This window comes from Lipotes vexillifer, unplaced genomic scaffold (genome assembly GCF_000442215.2).
Source record: "Lipotes vexillifer unplaced genomic scaffold, Lipotes_vexillifer_v1.1 scaffold685, whole genome shotgun sequence".
Lineage (NCBI taxonomy): Eukaryota > Metazoa > Chordata > Mammalia > Artiodactyla > Lipotidae > Lipotes > Lipotes vexillifer.
This window is the reverse complement of record NW_006771436.1, coordinates 1459004-1479151: the sequence shown is the minus strand read 5'-3', so window position 1 is coordinate 1479151 and position 20148 is coordinate 1459004. Positions and strand designations below refer to the sequence as shown.

General features: G+C 36.9%; 1 protein-coding gene across 5 annotated transcripts in view; it reads left to right on the top strand.

Annotated features, from left to right (window-relative positions):
• Window positions 1-20148, top strand: part of DNM3 (dynamin 3) — a 599000-nt gene that overhangs the window by 269859 nt on the left and 308993 nt on the right. The window lies entirely within an intron of this gene.

Below are 20148 nucleotides of genomic sequence, written 5' to 3'. Positions count from 1 at the left end.
TCGGAAGATGGGTCAATTATTTTCCTCATGATGCTTTGGCAGAAACAAACTTTGGAGCGAGATATTCCTGGGTTCAAATTCTCCTCTGTCACGTAGTAGCCATGTGGCCTTGGACAAATTGAACCTGAGTTTGCCCAGTTGTGTGATGGGAAGCATAGAAAATATCTCTGCCCGGTGATGGTGAGAATCAGAAATAACCTACATCATGAGGTTTGCAGCTGGGTACTAGATATGTGCCCTATAAAGAGTAGACAGACGGTAGGTAGGTGCTGCTTCTTGGAACTTTGGGGAGAAAAAAAATATGGAGTATAAGAAAATTATAAAAGTTATTAAATGAGAACAATGAAACATTTGGGAAAATTAGAAGCTATGGCAATTATTCTGTAGACTACAACGGCCAGATTAAGCCTGGGTGTGGTGTAATGGATTTACCTATAAAACTTTCCTCATGGTCAGAATTCTAGCTCACAGAAGTTTATACTTACTGGAAAAGCAATAGTATAGTGGCATAAATGCATACTTTAAATCAGATCTGGACGGAAACTCAGAAGTTTTCAATTATATTGCCTCCAAATGCTAAAATCATGCTAATTGTGTTTCTGTGCCTTTACTTTCACTGAGTACTTCAAAGCCCATACATTATGGAAGTTTTATAACTCAAGATAATAGAATTGGGGTGAGTGTTAAAATAGAATACAGATCCCTTATCCAAAACCTCTGGGGCCAGATGTGCCTTGAAGGTCAGAACTTTCTGGATTTTAGAAAACTATTGCATATATTATATATTGCCCAGTATTCCTGTGGTGTCAGAGGCAGCACCCTGTAATTAAACGTATTGTATTTCTGCAGTGAAACAAATGATAATCACACCAAGTAGATTAAATGAAAGACATAAATATTTTCACATCAAGTCAGGTTTTGCTGCCAAATTTGTTGCTGTTGTTGCTGTTGTTTTAACCTTTCACTTTGCAAGTAAGAGGTTATGAACCTGAATATCTTATTTTTCAGAACCAAATTCAATAATTAAACACGATACAGTATATTTTAAAGAACCCTTTATTGTTTTTTTCTGCTTAGCAGAAATGAACTATAATGACTTGAAACCCCTTTCTTTATGAATCTGAATAACTGAGGTTGATTTGGGTTTGTATTCAAAAATCAAGAAGCTCAAAAGACAGGGAGCCTTGGAGCTCAGCCTGCTAACTGATGTCAGTCAGCCTTAATGGTTGGTGGGGCTAAGATACTCTGCACTATCCTAGCAAATGCTTCATCCATTCTGATATCCTCTTAGCGCTCCTGATTGTAAGAGATGGCTGTGCAGAATCTATTCTGAATACTTTAGAAGAATTTGAAGAAAGAAAAATTCCTCCTTAAAGTCTAAATCCCCATTTGTTTTCACCTGCCTAGAAATTTGTCTGCTTAGAAGTTCTACATGCTGGTGTCAACAAATGTATGAAAAAAATGTGAGCACACAATTAGCCTAAAGTTGCACTGCCCAGAAATTTCAACGTAAACTTCATTCATCCCTTCACTCATCACTTGTGTATTTGAAACTTTTGAGAGTCAAAAACTGTGATAGACGTTAGAATGATGAATAAATCATGCGCCCTGCTGTCAGGGATCTGACATCCCAGTGGGGATTATGGTAAGTAATTGAAGTCTGTCCCCTTTTTCAAGGTTAGCTCCTTCTGATACTTCAGGCCTCACTGAAACATCACTTCAGTAAGAGGCTGTCCCTAACTGTTGAATCTAAAGTCACCTTTCCTCCCCCAGATCTTGTCATTATTATCTATCTTGTTTATTTATTATTTTTTGTTTTCTTTTACTAGGACAGTAAGCTCCATTAAAGCTATTTCTCTTAAATTTTATTTATTTATTTTTTGGCTGTGCTGGGTCTTTGTTGCTGCATGTGGACTTTCTCTAGTTGGGGTGAGCGGGGGCTACTCTTTGTTGTGCTGCGTGAGCTTCTCATTGCAGTGGCTTCTCTTGTGGAGCACGGTAGTTGCTACCGTGCTAGGCACGGTGGGCTCCAGTAGTTGCAGCATGTGGGCTCAGTAATTGCGGCACTTGGGCCCTAGAGTATGTGGGCTTCAGTAGTTGCGGCGCATGGGCTCAGTAGTTGTGGCTTGCGGGCTGTAGAGTGCAGGCTCAGTAGTTGTGGCACACGGGCTTAGTTGCTCTGTGGCATGTGGGATCTTCCCGGACCAGGGCTCGAACCTGTGTCCACTGCATTGGCAGGCAGATTCTCAACCACTGTGCCACTAGGGAAGTCCCAAAGCTATTTTTTGTGTGTGTGTGTGATGGTGAAAGCAGTGGAGTATCATTGTAAGGTTTTAAGTGCAATCATAATAATACTTTAGAAAGATAATTTTGCCTATAGTGTGGAGAAAGATTTTGAAGGGAGGATGAGGTTAGAAAAAGTAGACTAGTTAGGAGTCTAGTCTAGGAGTCTAGCCTCCTAACAGTTAGGAGGCTGTTGCAGACAAAAGATTATGATTATTTGGGCTAGCTAAGCTCTCTGTACTAGATTTGAGGAGAAGTTGATGAATTCAGGAGATATTAAGTAGAAAGAATCTAAAGGATTGTGATGAATTAGATGTTGAGGAGAGTGCTGGGGATTGTCAGCAATGCAGTGTGGACATCTGATTTAGGCACAGATGAGATGGTGGTGCTCTTCATGGAGAAAGGAACATAGTGAGGAAGGGTATATATGTTGAATATAGTCACTGTGGAAGATTGGAGTAAAAATATCCAGTGGGAAGTTGAATGAAAGTGCCTAGAGTTCAGAAGAGACAGAGAACCATTTATTCCAAAAGTAGGGAACCACTGAAAGATTTCCAGTAGGGAAGGGGTATCATCTGATTTATGTGTTGGAAAGATCTGTGTATTAGCCATATGAAATGATTTGGAAGAATAAAACTAGATATATGGAAATTGGTGAAGACATTTCTGAAATGATTCAGGTAAGAAAATACAAATGTCAATTGCAGGAGGTATCTAGGAGAAAGACAGGTTCAAAAATATATCTAGAGGACGGAAAGAGTTATAAATAGTTGTGGAGTTGGGTGGGGGGTGTTAAGTCATTCTCCCAGGCTATGGCTAGGGAGGTCTACTGACAAAGGGAGTATAGATGAAGGAGGAGCAGATTTCAGTGGAGGTGGGAGAAGAAGTGGTGATTTCAGTTTCAGATATATTTTTTGTGCCTATTGGAGATGTCAGTAGAGTTTGAGGTTCAAGACTTGTCTAGACTGGAGACATAAACTTAACAGTTGTCAATGTGTACATTGTAGTTGAAGCCATGGGAGTAGATGAGATCACCTCCAGAAGATGAAAGCATAGAAGAAAATGTGGGATTTAAAGGATAAAAGAGAAAGAAGAGTTGGGACAGAACGAGGAACTGAAAAGGAGTCTAAGAAGTGATAAGAGAAGTAGGAAAACTTGGACAGTAGTAGAATGAGAGCTCAGGGAAGAGAATGTTTCAAAGAGGGAATGGTCAAGTAGTATTAGATATTTCCAAGAGCTCAAGAAGCACTGGGGATGTTGTCAAATTGGTGGACTGGTAGAAGGTCCTACACATTGTTTGGACCACCGAGGTAGTACCAGTCCTCTTGGTCTTGTGAATTGCTTTTCTACTCCACAGCTGGAAGGTAGAACAAAGCTAAGAAAGCAGACAGTGGAATTAATACCCTGAGCTGAAGTTTTTCCAGGGAAGCAGCATGTAAGGTCAAAAGAGCAGATGAGTTAAAGTTTTGAAGACAGTTTGAAATAAAGGATTGATATGAATGGTTCTGATTAGTGTACTAGTCATGACATTAGTCAGGAGAGGTTAACCAAGTAACAATCCCAGAATTTCAGTAGCTTAATATAATAACGATTTAATTCACCCTGCTATGGCAATTCAATCAAGTCATCTAGATGGGGCTGGGGTGAGGCAACCCTGCTTCATGTGGTCAGTCATGGACTTTCGAATTCTCTTCATTCTTCCAAAAGATGAGAAAGAACGATGCCTGAGTGTCTTTTTGAATTATGGTTTTCTCAGGGTATATGCCCAGGAGTGGGATTGCTGGGTCATATGGTAGTTCTATTTTTAGTTTTTTAAGGAACTTCCATACTGTTCTCCATAGTAGCTGTATCAGTTTACATTCCCACCAACGGTGCAGGAGGGTTCCCTTTTCTCCACACCCTCTCCAGCATTTATTGTTTATAGATTTTTTGATGATGACCATTCTGACCGGTGTGAGGTGATACCTCATTGTGATTTTGATTTGCATTTCTCTGATTATTAGTGGTGTTGAGCATCACAGAGAGAGGAAGGGGAAGCTGGGATGAAGTGAGAGAGTAGCACTGACATATATACACTAACAAATGTAAAATAGGTAGCTAGTGGGAAGCTGCTGCATAGCACAGGGAGATCAACTTGGTGCTTTGTGACCACCTAGAGGGGTGGGATAGGGAGTGGGTGGGAAGGAGGCTCAAGAGGCAGGTGATATGGGGATATATGTACACATATAGCTGATTCACTTTGTTGTACAGCAGAAGCTAACACAACATTGTAAAGCAATTATATCCGATAAAGATATTAAAAAAATAAAGAAAAAGAAAGAAGCCTGAGTGAGGGAGGTTTGTAAGGACCAGCCTGGAAGTGGCACACATCTCTTCCATTTCCATTCCATTGACCAGAACTTAGTCGTGGCCTCACCTAACTGCAAAGGAAATAGGAAAATATAATCTGAGATTGGGCCCAGAAAAAAAGAAAAGACAAAAGATGATGTTGACTGAAAATTGAAAGGAAATGGGGAAACAAGGGCACTGGGGTTTTTCTGAAATTAGAGAAAATGTGTACCAGGATTAAGGGGAAAAAGGGTAGGGTTGGAGGTTGAAGTCAGTGAGCGGGATGTTGTATCTCAAGGTTTAAGAGGGAAGAGAATGCCGCCTTAAAGTCATAGATGTTATTGGAATAAGAAGGAACAGACGCTGGAGGAGGGAAATGACAAATGATAGCTACAGATATTTGTGGAACATTGTCTTCAGAAGGTCTGGGTAGTAAAGAGAAATAGGGATGAAGTTTTCTGGAGTTGAATGTGTTAAGGGCCAGGATATATTGAGACCAGGAGGATTGATGTGGCTTTTACGTGACTGATAATCCATTCCTTTAGCTGTAAAAATCTACAGCAGGAAGTGCTGATGTGCTCTTTGGCCCAGACTGCGTCCAACTGCAATTGTGTAACTAGGAAGACCTTTTCCTTTGGCAGGGAGCAGAGCAGGTGCTTGCAGGATACCTCCTAGTTCCGGGCTATCAGGGTACCTTCTAGTATTGGGCTTATTGTCCATTTTGTTTCCTACCAACGTGCCTTCTGTTGCTCTAACTTTAGAATCAAGTGTGAAATTTGGCTTTCCCAAACCTACAAGTCTCCAGATAACTGGATTCTCAACCTTCTTGAATTGTAGGCTGTAAGGTAAAAAGACCTTTCTTATCAACACAGGGTCTCTTCCCTCCCTACTTTCTGAAAGCTAGTTTCAGTAGACAGTAGTCTCTTTTCCTTAGGACCCCCTACAGGTCCAAAAAGATCAACACACTCCAATATTCTAAAATTTTCCTACCAAGTTCCCTAGTTCTTCCATCTCCGTAAGTAATAGTTCGAGACCACTGTTAAAAGAGGTGAGAGTTTAATCAGCTATTTTACAGCTGGATAGCAAAGACTGCCAACTTCCTAGGCTACCATAGAGGGCTTCTAACAGCCCTCTCTCCTTCTTTGTCCACTCAGCTAATTCCACCTTTCAGGGTCTGTCACTTTTAATTCCCACACTCATGTGACTTCCTGGTACCAATATCTATATCAGGATTCTTTCAGATATAAATTTCAGAAGAACTCAACTTAAATGACCTTGGAAGAAAGTAAATTAATTAGTTTACATGATTGAACATTTCATAGAGTTAAGTACTATTTATCCATGGCTCAAACAGTATCAACATGAACTGATTCGATAAACCATGATGAACTAGACAAACTCTTTCCAGTTTTTGGTTCTGCTTCTTTGCTGTTGGCTCTGTTCTTCGGCCCCAAAGAATTGCAATATTGCAGCCAGGGGCTTTCCTTCCTGGTTTGAATCCCACAGAAATAAATGAGTCTTTCTCCCAGAATTCTCAGAAAAACTCCTGAGATGCACTCTGATTGGACAGGCTTGGATCATGTGTTCATTCCTGAACCAATCACTGTGGCCAGAGAAAGAGATATACTGATTGACTTAAGCCAGATCACATGGACTGGAAAGTGGAGGTGGTTTCCTCTCCACTTGAAGTCAGAGCTATTGTTAGAAGAAGAGAGAATAGGGGTTGGAGGAGGTGCATCAGAGATGATGGCTACAGGTACTTGTTGAGCATTGTTTGTCTTCAGAACAATTTAATTTGTGTAATAGGATTCTTGTGTATTTTGTCTTCTTGAAGGAATATAAGATTTTTAATACCTCATTATTAAAATCCTATTTTCATTTATTGATTAAATTTAATAATTTTCCCAATTCATCCTCTGACTTTCTATCTCCTTCCTCCTTCTCTTTCTTTCTTTTTAAAAAATAATTCTATTGACTATACAAAGTTGAGAAGCAATATAGTGCAATTGTTCTTCAGAGCTGGAATTGTGAAGCCACTCTGTGACCAGAAACAAATTATTTAGGCTTCCTGTTCCTCAGGTTTCTAACTTATAATAAGCTGATAAGAATTGGAACTGCTTCATAAGGTTTTTGTAAGTATTAAATGAGATAATACAAGTTAGGTACCTAGAACAGGGACTGGCTGATAGTAAGTGCTATGTAAAGTACTTCCTATTATTGTTGTTGTTGTTGTTATCTATTTGTATTATTCTGTTAGTCTTCAAGAAAGATAGTAAAATAATTGCTTTTATTTTCAAATTGAACCTTTTCTCCCTTGGAAGTGGGAAGACTGTTACAAAGCAACAATGAAATCTGCATATCCAGTAATGGTTCATGGATTAAATTTTTTAAGGTTGTACTCCATTTATAGTTATTATAAAATATTGGCTACAGTCTGTGTATTGTACAATATATCCTTGCAGCTTATTTTGTATGTAATAGTTTGTACCTCTTAATTCCCTACCCCTAGATTGCCCCTCTCCCCAGTGGTAACCACTAGTTTGTTCTCTATATCTGTGAGTCTGTTTCTTTTTTGTTATATTGACTAGTTTGTTGTATTTTTCAGATTCTACATATAAGTATTATCATATAGTAGTAGTCTTTCTCTCTCTGACTTATTTCACTTAGCAAAATACCCTCCAAGTCCATCAGTGTTGTTGCAAATGGCAAAATTTCATTCTTTTTTATGGCTGAATAGTATTCCACTGTGTATGTATAGCACATCTTCTTAATTTGTTCATCTGTTGATGGACACTTAGGTTGCTTCCATATCTTGGCAATTGTAAATAGTGCTGCTATGAACATTGGGGTACATGTATCTTTTCAAATTAGTGCTTTTGTTTTTTTTAGATATATGCCCAAGAGTGGAATTGCTGGGTCATATGGTAGTTCTATTTTTAGTTTTTTTGAGAAATCTTCATACTGTTTTCAAGTATTGGTGGCTGCACCAATTTACATTCCAACCAACAGTTTACAAATGTTCCCTTTTCTCCACATCCTTGCCAACATTTGTTATTTGTGTTCTTTTTGATGATTGCCATTCTGACAATGGCAGAATGTGAGGTGTGAGGTGATATCTCATTGTGGTTTTGACTTGCATTTCCCTGATGATTAGCCATGTTGAGCATCTTTTCATGTCCCTGTTGGCCATCTGTATTTCCTTTTCTGGAGAAATGTCTATTCAGGTCTTCTGCCCATTTTTTAATCAGGTTTTTTGTTTTTTTAATGTTGAGTTGTAGGATCTGTTCATATATTTCAGATATTAACCCCTTACTGGTCATATCATTTGCAGATATTTTCTCCCATTCAAGTAGGTTGTCTTTTCATTTTGTCGATGGTTTCCTTTGCTGTGCAAAAGCTTTTAAGTTTAATTAGGTCACATGTATTTATTTTGGCTTTTATTTCCTTTGCTTTAGGAGATAGATCCAAAAAAATATTGCTACAATTTATATCAAAGAGTGTTCTGCCTACATTTTCTCCTAGAAGTTTTCTGGTTTCCAGGTTTACATTTAGGTCTTTAATCCATTTTGAGTTTATTTTCATATATGGTGTTAGAGAAAATTCTAATTTCATTCTTTTATGTGTAACTGTCCAATTTTCCCAGCACCACTTATTGAAGAGACTGTCTTTTTTCTATTGTATATTCTTTCTTCCTTTGTTGTAGATTAATTGGCCATGAGTATGTGTTTATTTCTGGGCTCTCTATTCCATTCCATTGATCTACGCCTCTGTTTTTGTGCCAGTACCATACTGTTTCGATTACTGTAGCCTTGCAGTATAGTCTGAAGTCAGGGAGTGTGAATCCTCCAGCTCTGTTCTTCTCTCTCAAGATTACTTTGGCTATTTGGGGTCTTTTGTGTTTTCATACCAATTTTAGAATTTTTCTAGTTCTGTGAAAAATACCATTGGTATTTTGATAGGGATTGTATTGAATCTGTAGATTTCCTTTGCTGGTGTGGTCATTTTAACACTATTAACTATTCCAATCCAAGAACACAGTATATCTTTCTATCTCTTTGTGTTGTCTTCAGTTTCTTCCATCAGTGTCTTATAATTTTCCAAGTACAGGTCTCTTACTTCCTTAGGTAGGTTTATTCCTCAGTATTTTATTCTTTTTGTTGTGATGGTAAATGGGATTTTTTCCTTAATTTCTCTTTCTGATAGTTCATTGTTAGTATATAGAAATGCAACATAGTTTTGTATATTAATTTTGTATCCTGTGACTTTACTGAATTCATTGATGAGCTCTAGTAGCTTTCTGGTGGTGTCTTTAGGATTTTCTATGTATAGTATCATGCCATCTGTAAATAGTGACAGTTTTACTTCTTCACTTCCAATTTGGATTCCTCTTATTTCTTCTCTGACTGCTGTGGCTAAGACTTTCAATACTATTTTGAATAAAAGTAGAGAGAGTGGGCATCCTTGTCTTGTTCCTGACGTTAGAGGAAATGCTTTCAGCTTTTCACCATTGAGTATGATGTTAGCTGTGGGTTCGTCATATATGGCCTTTATTATGTTGAGGTACATTCCCTCTATGCCCACTTTCTGGAGAGTTTTTATCATAAATGGATGTTGAATTTTGTCAAAAGCTTTTTCTGCATCTACTCAGGTGATAATATGGTTTTTATTTTTTGGTTTGTTAATATGGTATATCACATTGATTTGTGGATATTGAAAAATCCTTGCATTCTTGGGATAAATCCCACTTGATCATGGTGTATGATCCTTTTAATTTATTGTTGGGTTTAGTTTGCTAATATTTTGTTGAGGAGTTTTGCCTCTATGTTCACCGGTGACATTGGTCTGTAATATTCTTTTTTTGTAATATCTTTGTCTAGTTTTGGTAACAGGGTGATGCTGGCCTCATAGAATGAGTTTGAGAGTATTCCTTTCTCTGCATCATGGACTGATTTTTGAGGGCAGCTTTCTGAGTACAGAACAAGAAAAATGGCTTCACTCCAGTATTCTAATAAGCAATTTATAGCATGTATTTTTAAATAGATGTTATAAATTTTTAGAACCAATCAGCAGTTTCTTTATCAAGTTCTTTTAATTAAAAGTACTTTAAAAACATTTTTGTAGGAAGAATTGTATAAATTTTTGCTCCATCTCTCTGTTAATCTACAAGGTAGCCAATTTTAATGAAACCTCTATCAGTGCTCTAACAGGCGTTTGTGCTTTTTATTAAGAAATAACTGAATATTTAAAAATTTTCAAAGATTTGTGGCAAGGTATTATATATACCTTTAAGAATATAAATGATTATCTGTATTCATGATACATTAAATAGATGTCCCTTATCAGCAAACAAGTGTAAATGTAATTTTTATTACACGTATTGGATTGCATTTTAAGGAACACATTTCTAAAATTATGCAGTTCAAGTTCATGGGAATATAACTTGTCATGCCAATACATGCATATATCGCAACTGTTCTAGCATGTACCTTATCTGTAAAATGAGATCTATTGTTCTTAGCTGAGTTTCTTTCCTGTTAGGATAATATAGCATTGCTTGTTGCTACTTAGTCTGACAGGGAAGTCTTTAAGTTTATAAACTAATTCTGAGACTTCCATTTTCCTTGGTGTATTAGTTTCCTAGGGCTGCTGTAACAAAGTATTACAAACTGGAGTAGCTTAACACAACAGAAATTTATTCACTCAAAGTTCTGGAGACTAGAAGTCTGAAATCAAGGTGTGTTTGGGGTTATACTCTCTATGAAGGCTCTAGGGAAGCAGCTTTCCTTGCCTCTTCCTGGTTTCTGGTAGCTCCTAGCATTCCTTGACTTGTAGCTGCCTGACTCTAATCTCTGTCCCCATCTTCACATGGCTTCCTTCCAATGTGTCTCTGCCCATGTGTCCTCTCTTCTTCTTTAAGTACACCAGTCATTGGATTTGGAGCTCACTGTAATGCAGTATGACCTCGTCTTAACTAATTACATCTGCAAAGACCCTGTTTCCAAATAAGGTTACATTCTGAGGTTCCATGGACATTATGGGAGACACTATTCAACTCACTATACTTTGGATACTTGAAGATTTTCTTTTTCTTCTTCTTTTTAAAATGGCTTATTATAATAAACTTTACCTAGGATTTAGCTTTATAATTTATCGCTGCACTTTAATTGTTTATTAAACTAAATTTATAATTTGGACCATTGGAACTTTAAAAGGTATTTTCTTTATTATTCTGTTTTGAGAAAATACTAATAGCTTCTGTTACTGAGATAAATCACAGCTATCCTCTCCTTCTGCATGGTACAATTCTTAAAATATTATTTTGATTAGTTTTTTTGAGGGTTGCTTCCTGAGAATTGTTTTATTTTCTTTAAAACTCTGTAGCTTACAAGATAATTTATCATGAGGAAAAAATGAAACGTTTAACACTTTTTTTTTTTTTTTTTTTTTTGCGGTACGTGGGCCTCTCACTGCCGTGGCCTCTCCCGCTGCGGAGCACAGGCTCTGGACATGCAGGCCCAGCGGCCATGGCCCACGGGCCCAGCCGTTCCGTGGCACACGGGATCCTCCCAGACCGGGGCACGAACCCGTGCCCCCTGCATTGGCAGGCGGACCCCAAACCACTGTGCCACCAGGGAAGCCCTAACACTTTTTTTAACAGTAATACACACACTCTCTTTTTCCTTATTCATTTTCTATGTCATCTACTCTTCTCTCCAGTCTCACCCCACCCTCAAGAAAGGGCAGGAGTGGGAGGAAAGAGGACGGCAGAGAGAAAAAACTGACAGAGAAATGGACCCATGAAGTTCCACAGACATGTTGTGGAACTATAAATCCATATAAGATTTGGGAATTTCCATTTTCAAAACCTACCAAATAGGAAAGTTTTATTTACTAAAAAAGATGTAACAGAGTGAAAGGCTGTCTACTCCCACCAATTCTGTAGAAATCACAACAGTTAACACTGATTACTTATAAGTGTTTCAGGTGTAGTTATAGGTACTTTACACACGTTAATTCATTACTCCTCCCAACAACCTTAAGAGGTAGGTACCCTAATTATTTCAATTTTACAGATAAGGAAAGTGAGGCACGGAGAGGCCAAGTCATGTGTCCAGTCATAAAAATAACTGACAGCACCAGGATTCAAATCCAGGCAGTTTGATTCTAGACCTTTTTCTCTTAATTACGGTGTTAACCACTGCTTCTAATAGTTCATAAATTGCACAAAGAATTTTATTTAATAGTCTCAATTATGGCAAGTCACATCATTTCAGTCATTCACTATTATTTTTATTTATTACTTACATTTTTTCTTAATCTAAAGTGGGTTGATCCTGAATAGAATGAACTTGGGTTTGTATAAATTAACCTGATTTGGTCATTGTGGGCTGCTGTAACAAAGTAACATAGACCAGGTGACTTAAACAAAAAACATTTATTTCTTGTGGTTCTGGAGGCTGGAAATCCAAGATCAGGGTGCCAGCCTGGTTGGGTTCTTGGTGAGGGCCCTCTTCCTGTTTATGTTCTCACGTGGCCTTCCATGGTATATGAAGAGAGAGAGATCCCACGTCTCCTTCTCTTTTTATAAGGTATTAACTCCGTCGTGGGGTCTCCATCATGATCTCACCTAACCGTCATTACCTCCCAAAGGCCCCACCTCTTAATACCATGCCATTGGGAGTTAGGGTTTCAGCATATAAATTTTCAGGGATCATAAACATTCAGTCCACTGCACTGATCAACAATGAAAAACTATAATAGCTGTTAGAATGTGTTTCCTTTTTTATCCCTTAATTCTGTGAAAGTATCTCCAGAGGGGCCAATCAATAGCTTATAAAATACAACCAACTTATTTTAATAAAATCAACAGAGGATGGAGTCCATGAAAGCCACACTTAGTGAAATGTATGGACTGCTAATTTGTTCTGTATCTTTTAAATCTAGACTTCTAATTGAAATAGCACTTAATGTATGTCTCGTGATGTTTTTCCAGAAAATACACAGATGTGCTTACTGTAATTTTACAGCGAAGTTACATCTTAATTGAGGGTTTAGGGCTAAAAATCAGTGAGGAGAAAAACCCTGTGTATTCAGAATTACCTTGAAAAATCCCTTCAGTAGGCAGAATCTAGCCCTACCTTTCAGCTGTGATCTTTTCTCTGGGCAGTTGAGGCCTGGTCTTGTTTCACCAGGGGAAATGGGCACCTGGGCAAACTAAGGGTTTCCCCTCCTGCCTCTCTCCTGCTATCTCACAGCTACCCTTCCTCCCTCCCTACTTCCCTCTTTTCTTCTTTCTGTCTCTTTTGTCCTAGTTGCCTGTCTCTCTCTCTCTCTCTCTCTCTCTCTTTTTAACATGATATATTTCATTCCAAGTCAATTAAATGCCTGTGTGACTTGAATTCCCTGGAATTTTTGTAACATGTAAAATTTTATTTTCTCCCACTATCATTTTATTAACCACTGTAATTTCAGACCTGAATGTTCCTCTGAATTATCAGATAAATGACATCTTAGTGTCTTCCTGTTTATGACTATTTTCAGTGTTCATGGACATTGGAATTGTATCATTCCCTTGTTCCAGGATACTTAACTCTCACTGTTTTAATTTTCACTTCTTTAATCTCCACTCCATATCTTAGAGAAGAGGTTTCCATTTTATTCCTACACAGCCACCCAGGTGGTGGAGGAACTCCACATGGGTTGGTACTATGGCCCAATACCAAAAGTTGCTGGTTTTCTCCCTCAGGCAGGTCTATCATAAGCCAAACCTGTGATAGACCCACCCAGGCCCCTCCCTCCCCCAACACTGCCCACTCCACCCCTTACTGCTCCTGATTGCAAGCCTGGGGAATGCCAGTGATTAGCTGCTGGATGTCTCACTCAAGTCTACAGCTTCACTGTAGTAGTATTTCTCCCATCTCCATCCCTTACCAGCTAGCTCATCATCTAATCCTTTGGCCACAGTGACTTTTTAAGTAGTTAGTCAAGGATAGGATAGAGCTGGTACTCTAAAAAAGCAGAAATCTCTGCTCAAATTTTCTTTAGTTCTTGCTTCAGCCTTTCCCTTATGTGCACTGTATAGCTTATTTAGCACAGAGTTTCAGTGTAATGTATGATTTTGAAGCTTACTTTTTGTTTGTTACACAAGAAATACATAAACACATTTTCACTGTGAAAAAAGTAATGCAGATCAAGTAAATATACCCTTGACCCTTACCCGGTCTCATTCACCTTCATAGCTATAGCTACTGTTATTATTCTGGAGCATATGTACACATATACATACATGCCCAAACACATATGTACATAAACACATGATTTGTGATTTTAAAAATAAAAGGTTTGTACATATTTTACACTATAGTTGTTAGCTCCACAAAGACCATGACTTTTGTCTCTTGTTCATTGATATATCTGTGACTAGAACCTGGTATACAGTAGATGCTCAGTAAATATATGTGAAGATGAACTAACTTTATCTACTTAATGATATGTCTTGGAGATCTTTTCATGTAAGTACACAGACAGAAGACAAGACTTCTTTTACTGGCACATAGTATTATTGTATATTCCACAGTGCAGATGTGCCAAAGTAAATTTAACCATTCCCCTAAGGATAGGTATTTGTGTTGTTTCCAGTTTTTCCAAAACAGTTGAACCAGTTTATAAACCCAACAACTATTTATGTGAGTACCTGAATCCTCAGTTCTGGATAATTATATTTTATATAATTTTGAATAATCTGATGGGAAGAATAATATATTATTTTGAGTTGCATTTCACTTATTGCAAGTTATAGAGCAGCCTTTCAAATATTTAATAGACATTTGTATCCTCTCTCCTATAAAGTGTCTGATTATGTCCTTTGTCTATCTTGAAAGGACTGTCATGTTATTTTCTCATTGACTTTTTAGGATTTTTATAGTTTTGATACTAATTTTATGTGTATTATATATAGTACAAATATTTTCTGCTTATCTATCACTTGACTTTATATTATAAAACAAAAGTTATAATTTTGATTTAGACAAATTTAAACAATTTTGTGGCATTTATATTTTATCTCATTTTCTTCTAATAAGATTTTTATATATAGCTATATGAAAAAGAAAATTATTTTCTTGCTGATCACATACTTCTATTCTTTAAACCTCAGTCACTTATGTCTATAACTTACTAGAGACAAAAATTCTTTTCATGCTTATTGACCAGTAGTATTCTTCTTTTCTGAATAAGCTGTTCATGCCTTTGCTTATATACTCTTTGAAATTTTTCTTTTACTTTTTTGACTTATAATAGAATTTTTATATAATAATGGTATTGCTCTTTTGCCATATTTATTAACAAGCATTTTTCTCATTTTTTTGTGTATGTTTTAATTTTACTTAACAGGTATTTGAGATAAAAGTTTAAAAGTTTTTGTAGTAAAATCTGTTACTCTTTTCTCCTGTCATTTCTTCCACTGCTTTTGTGTTTAGAAAGGTAGTATTCACCTCAAAAGCAATTAAATATTCACCCGTGTAGTTACAGCATTTTTATGAAGCCATTATTGACATTTGTCTCTGTAGTCCATTTAGGATTTATCATGGCACGTGGTAGAAGGTAAGGCACTAGCTTGGGGAGCAGAGTGTAGGGATTAAGAGCATGGATTCTGAAGCCTGATGGCCAGGCTTTAGTATCTGGCTCTGCCACTCATCAGCTATGGGCAAATTACTTAACATCTTTGTGCTGCAGTTTCCTCATTTGCAAAAGGGTTGTGACTGTTGTATCTGCCTGTTAGGGTTAATGTGATTAAACACATTGGTTCATGTAAAGCACTGAGATCAGTCTTTGCACATTGTAACAACTCAATGATTATTGACAATGACAATAGTAATATAATAATTATTATTAAAATTTTATTCCACAGGAGTGAATGTATAAATTTAATTTTTTGAATGATTCATACCATCACAATTGGTTTGCAATACTTCTGTGATCATATAATAATTATAGCCGCTTACCTTTCTTGAAAGCTCAGTCTATGGCTGGGTATTGTACTGTGTTCCTTACATCAATGTATGCAGTTCTACAACAACCCTATGAAGTTGGTTCCATTATTTCTCCTATTTTATAAATGATGTAACTGAAGTTTAGAAAAGTTAAATAGTTCACCATAGGTCATAGAATGGATAAGTGGCAGAATTCTAGCCTCAGTCCAGGCCATGGACGAATTCTTATCCTAGGATCTGGATTATTTATCCCTCCATCTGTTGATTTTTGTACAATGACATACTTTTTAATTATTGCAGATGTCTAATATATTTTAATATCTGCTTGGTCATTTTCTTTCATTACATTTTTTAAAAATGCATTTTGCTTTTGTAGATTATTCATTCTTTCATTTGAAGATTAAAATCTTTTCATATTCCAACTACAGTTCTGTTTGAATTTTGATGAGATATTTGTAAAGCTTATAAATTAATAAGGGAAAAAGTCACATTTTTCGTACCCTTTTATCCCATCCAACCAGATGATGATTCCTTCTGTTTACTATAATTTCCTGGTTTTTTTCCCTTAGTATAAGTAAATTCACATTTCTTGTTAAAATATAAAATAACTGGAATACCCTTATGCTGTAATTATAAATAGAGTGTTTTTCACTTATATTTTCTAATTATTTACTGCTATAAAATGAAACTGTTGATTTTTAAGCATTTATTTTGGGTTTGTGGAATTTACTGTATTATCTAGTAGTTTTTGTTGTTGTTTTTTTTGTTTTTTGGGGTTTTTTTGCGGTACGCAGGCCTCTCACTGTTGTGGCTTCTCCCATTGTGGAGCACAGGCTCTGGACTGTCAGGCTCAGCGGCCATGGCTCACGGGCCCAGCCACTCCGCGGCATGTGGGATCTTCCCGGACCGGGGCACGAACCCGTGTCCCCTGCATCGGCAGGCGGACTCTCAACCACTGCGCCACCAGGGAAGCCCTATCTAGTAGTTTTTAATTTTTTAATTTTTATCTCATTTGTGGAGTTGTATCTTTTATTTCTATTTTCATATATTATTCCTTTCAGAACATTATAAAATTATAGTAGATTTTCTTAGCTTTTCTTTTTATCTTGATGGGAATGTTTGCAACCATTTGATGTTGGCTTTTGGTTTAAAATATATTTACTGTGATAAAGAAAGAAATGCCTCTATTTTTCTGCAACTGATATACTCAGAAATCAGAAGTGAGTTTTGTTGAGATGATCATGGTCTTACATATTGAACAAATTATGTAATTTGTTATACTGATAGATTTACTAACCATCCTTGTTTTCCTAGTATAAGCCCAATTTGGTCATTAGTGGGTGATTCTTTTACCATTGAATTAGTTTTCCTATTATTTAGCTTAAGATTAATATATTTTACCTATGAAATAAAGTTATTCTTTATAAAAATAAATGAATATATTTATAAATAAAAAATGAATGATTTCACAATACTATTAAAATTCCTAGTGAAAGAGAAATGTCACAGAAACTGAGGAGAAAAGAATATTGTACGCCTCATTCCTCATTATCTCAATTTACTTGATAAGAGAGGAAGCTGGGCTGTTTGTTGAGAGCTAGGGAGGTGGAAGTTAAATGTTACATGGGAGTCTTAAGAAGATGGTGAAACTCAGTATAGGTACCAAGTAGAATGTAAAGAGCAGCAAAAGGGCTTTCAGCTGTTGGCCATGCTGGGGTCTCACTACCAGTTCAGATGCTGAAACTCCAGTGTAGAGATGCTAATTTCTTTATTTGTTATACTGAGAGAATCCCAGTCCTTTCAGTTTAGCAAATTAAGGGATTAGCAAAGAACAAATCATAAAACCTCACCGACAACAAAGGTGCCATGGGATCTTTTGTTAGTGATGATAACCATGTCCTATATCAGAAGGTCCTTTTGAAAGGGTGCCACTGATTCACCATCACAGTGAAAATAGAAGTAAATCGAAGCTGAGAAATTCTTGTATGTATTTCCAATAGAGCTCTTTTGTTATTTTTGTTCATTGCTTCCCATATTGAAATCAAATCCACCCAACATAAGTATGTCCCCAATTCGCCATGACCAAGGCAAATTGCAGTTTCTGTCCCTTGAGCACGAATCATTTCATACTCAGTGCAGTAACATTAAAGAACTTTTCCTGAGTCATAATGTTTAGCCCAGGAGCCTCAAAATACAGAGACATCTTTATACATTCTTAAGACAGAGAGAGTCAACTTTCATTGAGAATCCTGAGATGTATGTTTATAGAAAAGAATGCTCATATTGATCATGTCAGTTAGACAGGGGAGGACCTGGTCATCAGCCTTGTGGGCTCCATTCTCAGCATCACTCCCAACTCACTGCTTTAATTTGAGTCTCATTGTCAGGTACCTAAATGTTGGAGCATTTATCCCGGCATTAGTGTAAATTGCTGGGATAATTTATCATAATTTTAAAAAATTTTGTTTTGTAATGGGATAATTCCATTTGAGAGTAATCTTATTTCTTCCCTCAAAAATTTAAATATATTTTCTAATCTTAGGGTCTCAGATTTCCCAGATAGTAGCTTTATATGTCAGTTCAAAATTTTATTTGCCCTGAATTCCCCACCCCTTTGTGAAGTACCTCCTTTTCTTCTTTCTCCAGGCAGCTCAATGAAAAGGTCTTTAATAGCTTCTGCAGAATCATATTAACTTTTCGTCAGGAGTAGTTTGAGTGGTACAAGAAGATTGTGATTTAATCACAGTAGTCCTAGTAGATTGAAAGAGTTAATGCTGGTCTCAGATTTATCTGAAAAATCGTGGAAAGACCAATATGGTTTATTTTCCTAGTAGCATATATTTCCTAATTATGTAAGTGCAGAAAGTAAAACTTATCAGAGATGATCTCTTGAGCAAAATGTAAACTTGTAGAGCTTTAAACTAAGGAATAAACTGTCTTGCCCCCAAAGTAACTATGAAATCTCTTTGACTCAGCAGCCAATCCATTCCCACCTCAGGGAATTCCATTAGGCTGAATTCTATGGGATGAGTATTTCCACTCCAGGAAATGAGTGTCCTGGCTTCATAATTGAACCTAAGTTCCTTGAAGCTTTGTACGGTGCTCTTGCCTCACCAAATAATTGGCTGAAGTTTTTGTCCTGATTCCTGGTGAGGTTATTTTCACTCTTGGCCTGTGACGGATGGTCCCTGTGGGTAGATTGTGCTATGTGCTGCCATTTATATTGCCTGGATGGAGCACTACTTGGGAATACTGTACATAAATAAAAATGAGTTTTAGAAATACAAATATGAATAGGAAATTCAGTCATCATCATAATTTGTTTCTAATGCCTATGATTATCCTTTGCAGTATAGTATGAATTCTTTATATATGGAGTTCTACCACTTCCAGCTCCTTTTCTGAGTTTTAATTCAAGTCTCTATTGACTTTTTATAAATGTCTTTTATGAGAATGCACTATCATAACTAAAACATGAGTTTAATAGCAAGTCATTTGTTTCCTGCCCCAGTCTACTAAATATAATCTTAATTAAGGTAAGACATTTTTAACATACATTTGTGTTCAGTTTTTTTTTCTCTTCAAAAACCTTTTCCTTCTCCAGCAACTCTGGTCTTCCTGTTGACCTGCTGTAAACTGGAGGCGGGGAAAAGGAAAAGGAGGATTTGTTTTTCAGAACTCAACTATCTATAAATGACTTCCTTTTGTTTGGTACATCCATTTGCAGGGTTTCATTTTCAAATGCCTGGTTACAGGATCCATGTCCTGGAGGAAGGAACCGTGTCATCCTTCACTCATCCTGTGCACATAGCCCAACGACTGCTCCAAATATTATCTTCTATCACTTCTGGCATTTTTTGTACTTCTCCTCTTCCTGAAGTTCATAATTCATGTCACTGATTTCCGGTGCATACGGAGTCAGGTTTTAGAAATATGAGACAATTTTAAAATTACAGATGCAAAGCCTAGTGTTTGAGCCAACATCTGCAACTAGTTTACAGGATTAAGCAAAATAGCTGCTCTGGATGACTGATATTTACCAGGGCCTCTCCATTTCCCATCAGAAATTAGAATGCCTGTTATTTATATGTTCTTCAGTGTTCAACAGAAATCAGGGTTTCATCTGTTACATACCTCATTTTATTAAGTTTCCTCACAGAGTATCTTAAGTTACAGCCAATTTTCAATTAGCCATGATTAAGGAAGTCAGGAAGAATATGGGTAATTAAAATCCACAAATAATTAAAAGACTTATTTAACCAGAATTCAACACTCTCTCCTAATACTTTTTGCTGAAATTACAAGCAAGTAAAACATCTGATGTGATTTTCTTTTGTCTTGGTGCAAACAAAAAAATCTGAACTTGCCACTCCCTTGCTTACAACCACTCAAAAATACTTCTTTCCAATTAGGATAAAGTCTAAACTTTAACATCCATTATTCATTCCGTGCCTGCTTCTAGTTCCTTCTCTTGCCACTAGCACTCTTGAATTCTGTGCTCTGGCAATAGTGACCTTCAGTCAGTGCCCTCAGTGGTCCAAACTCT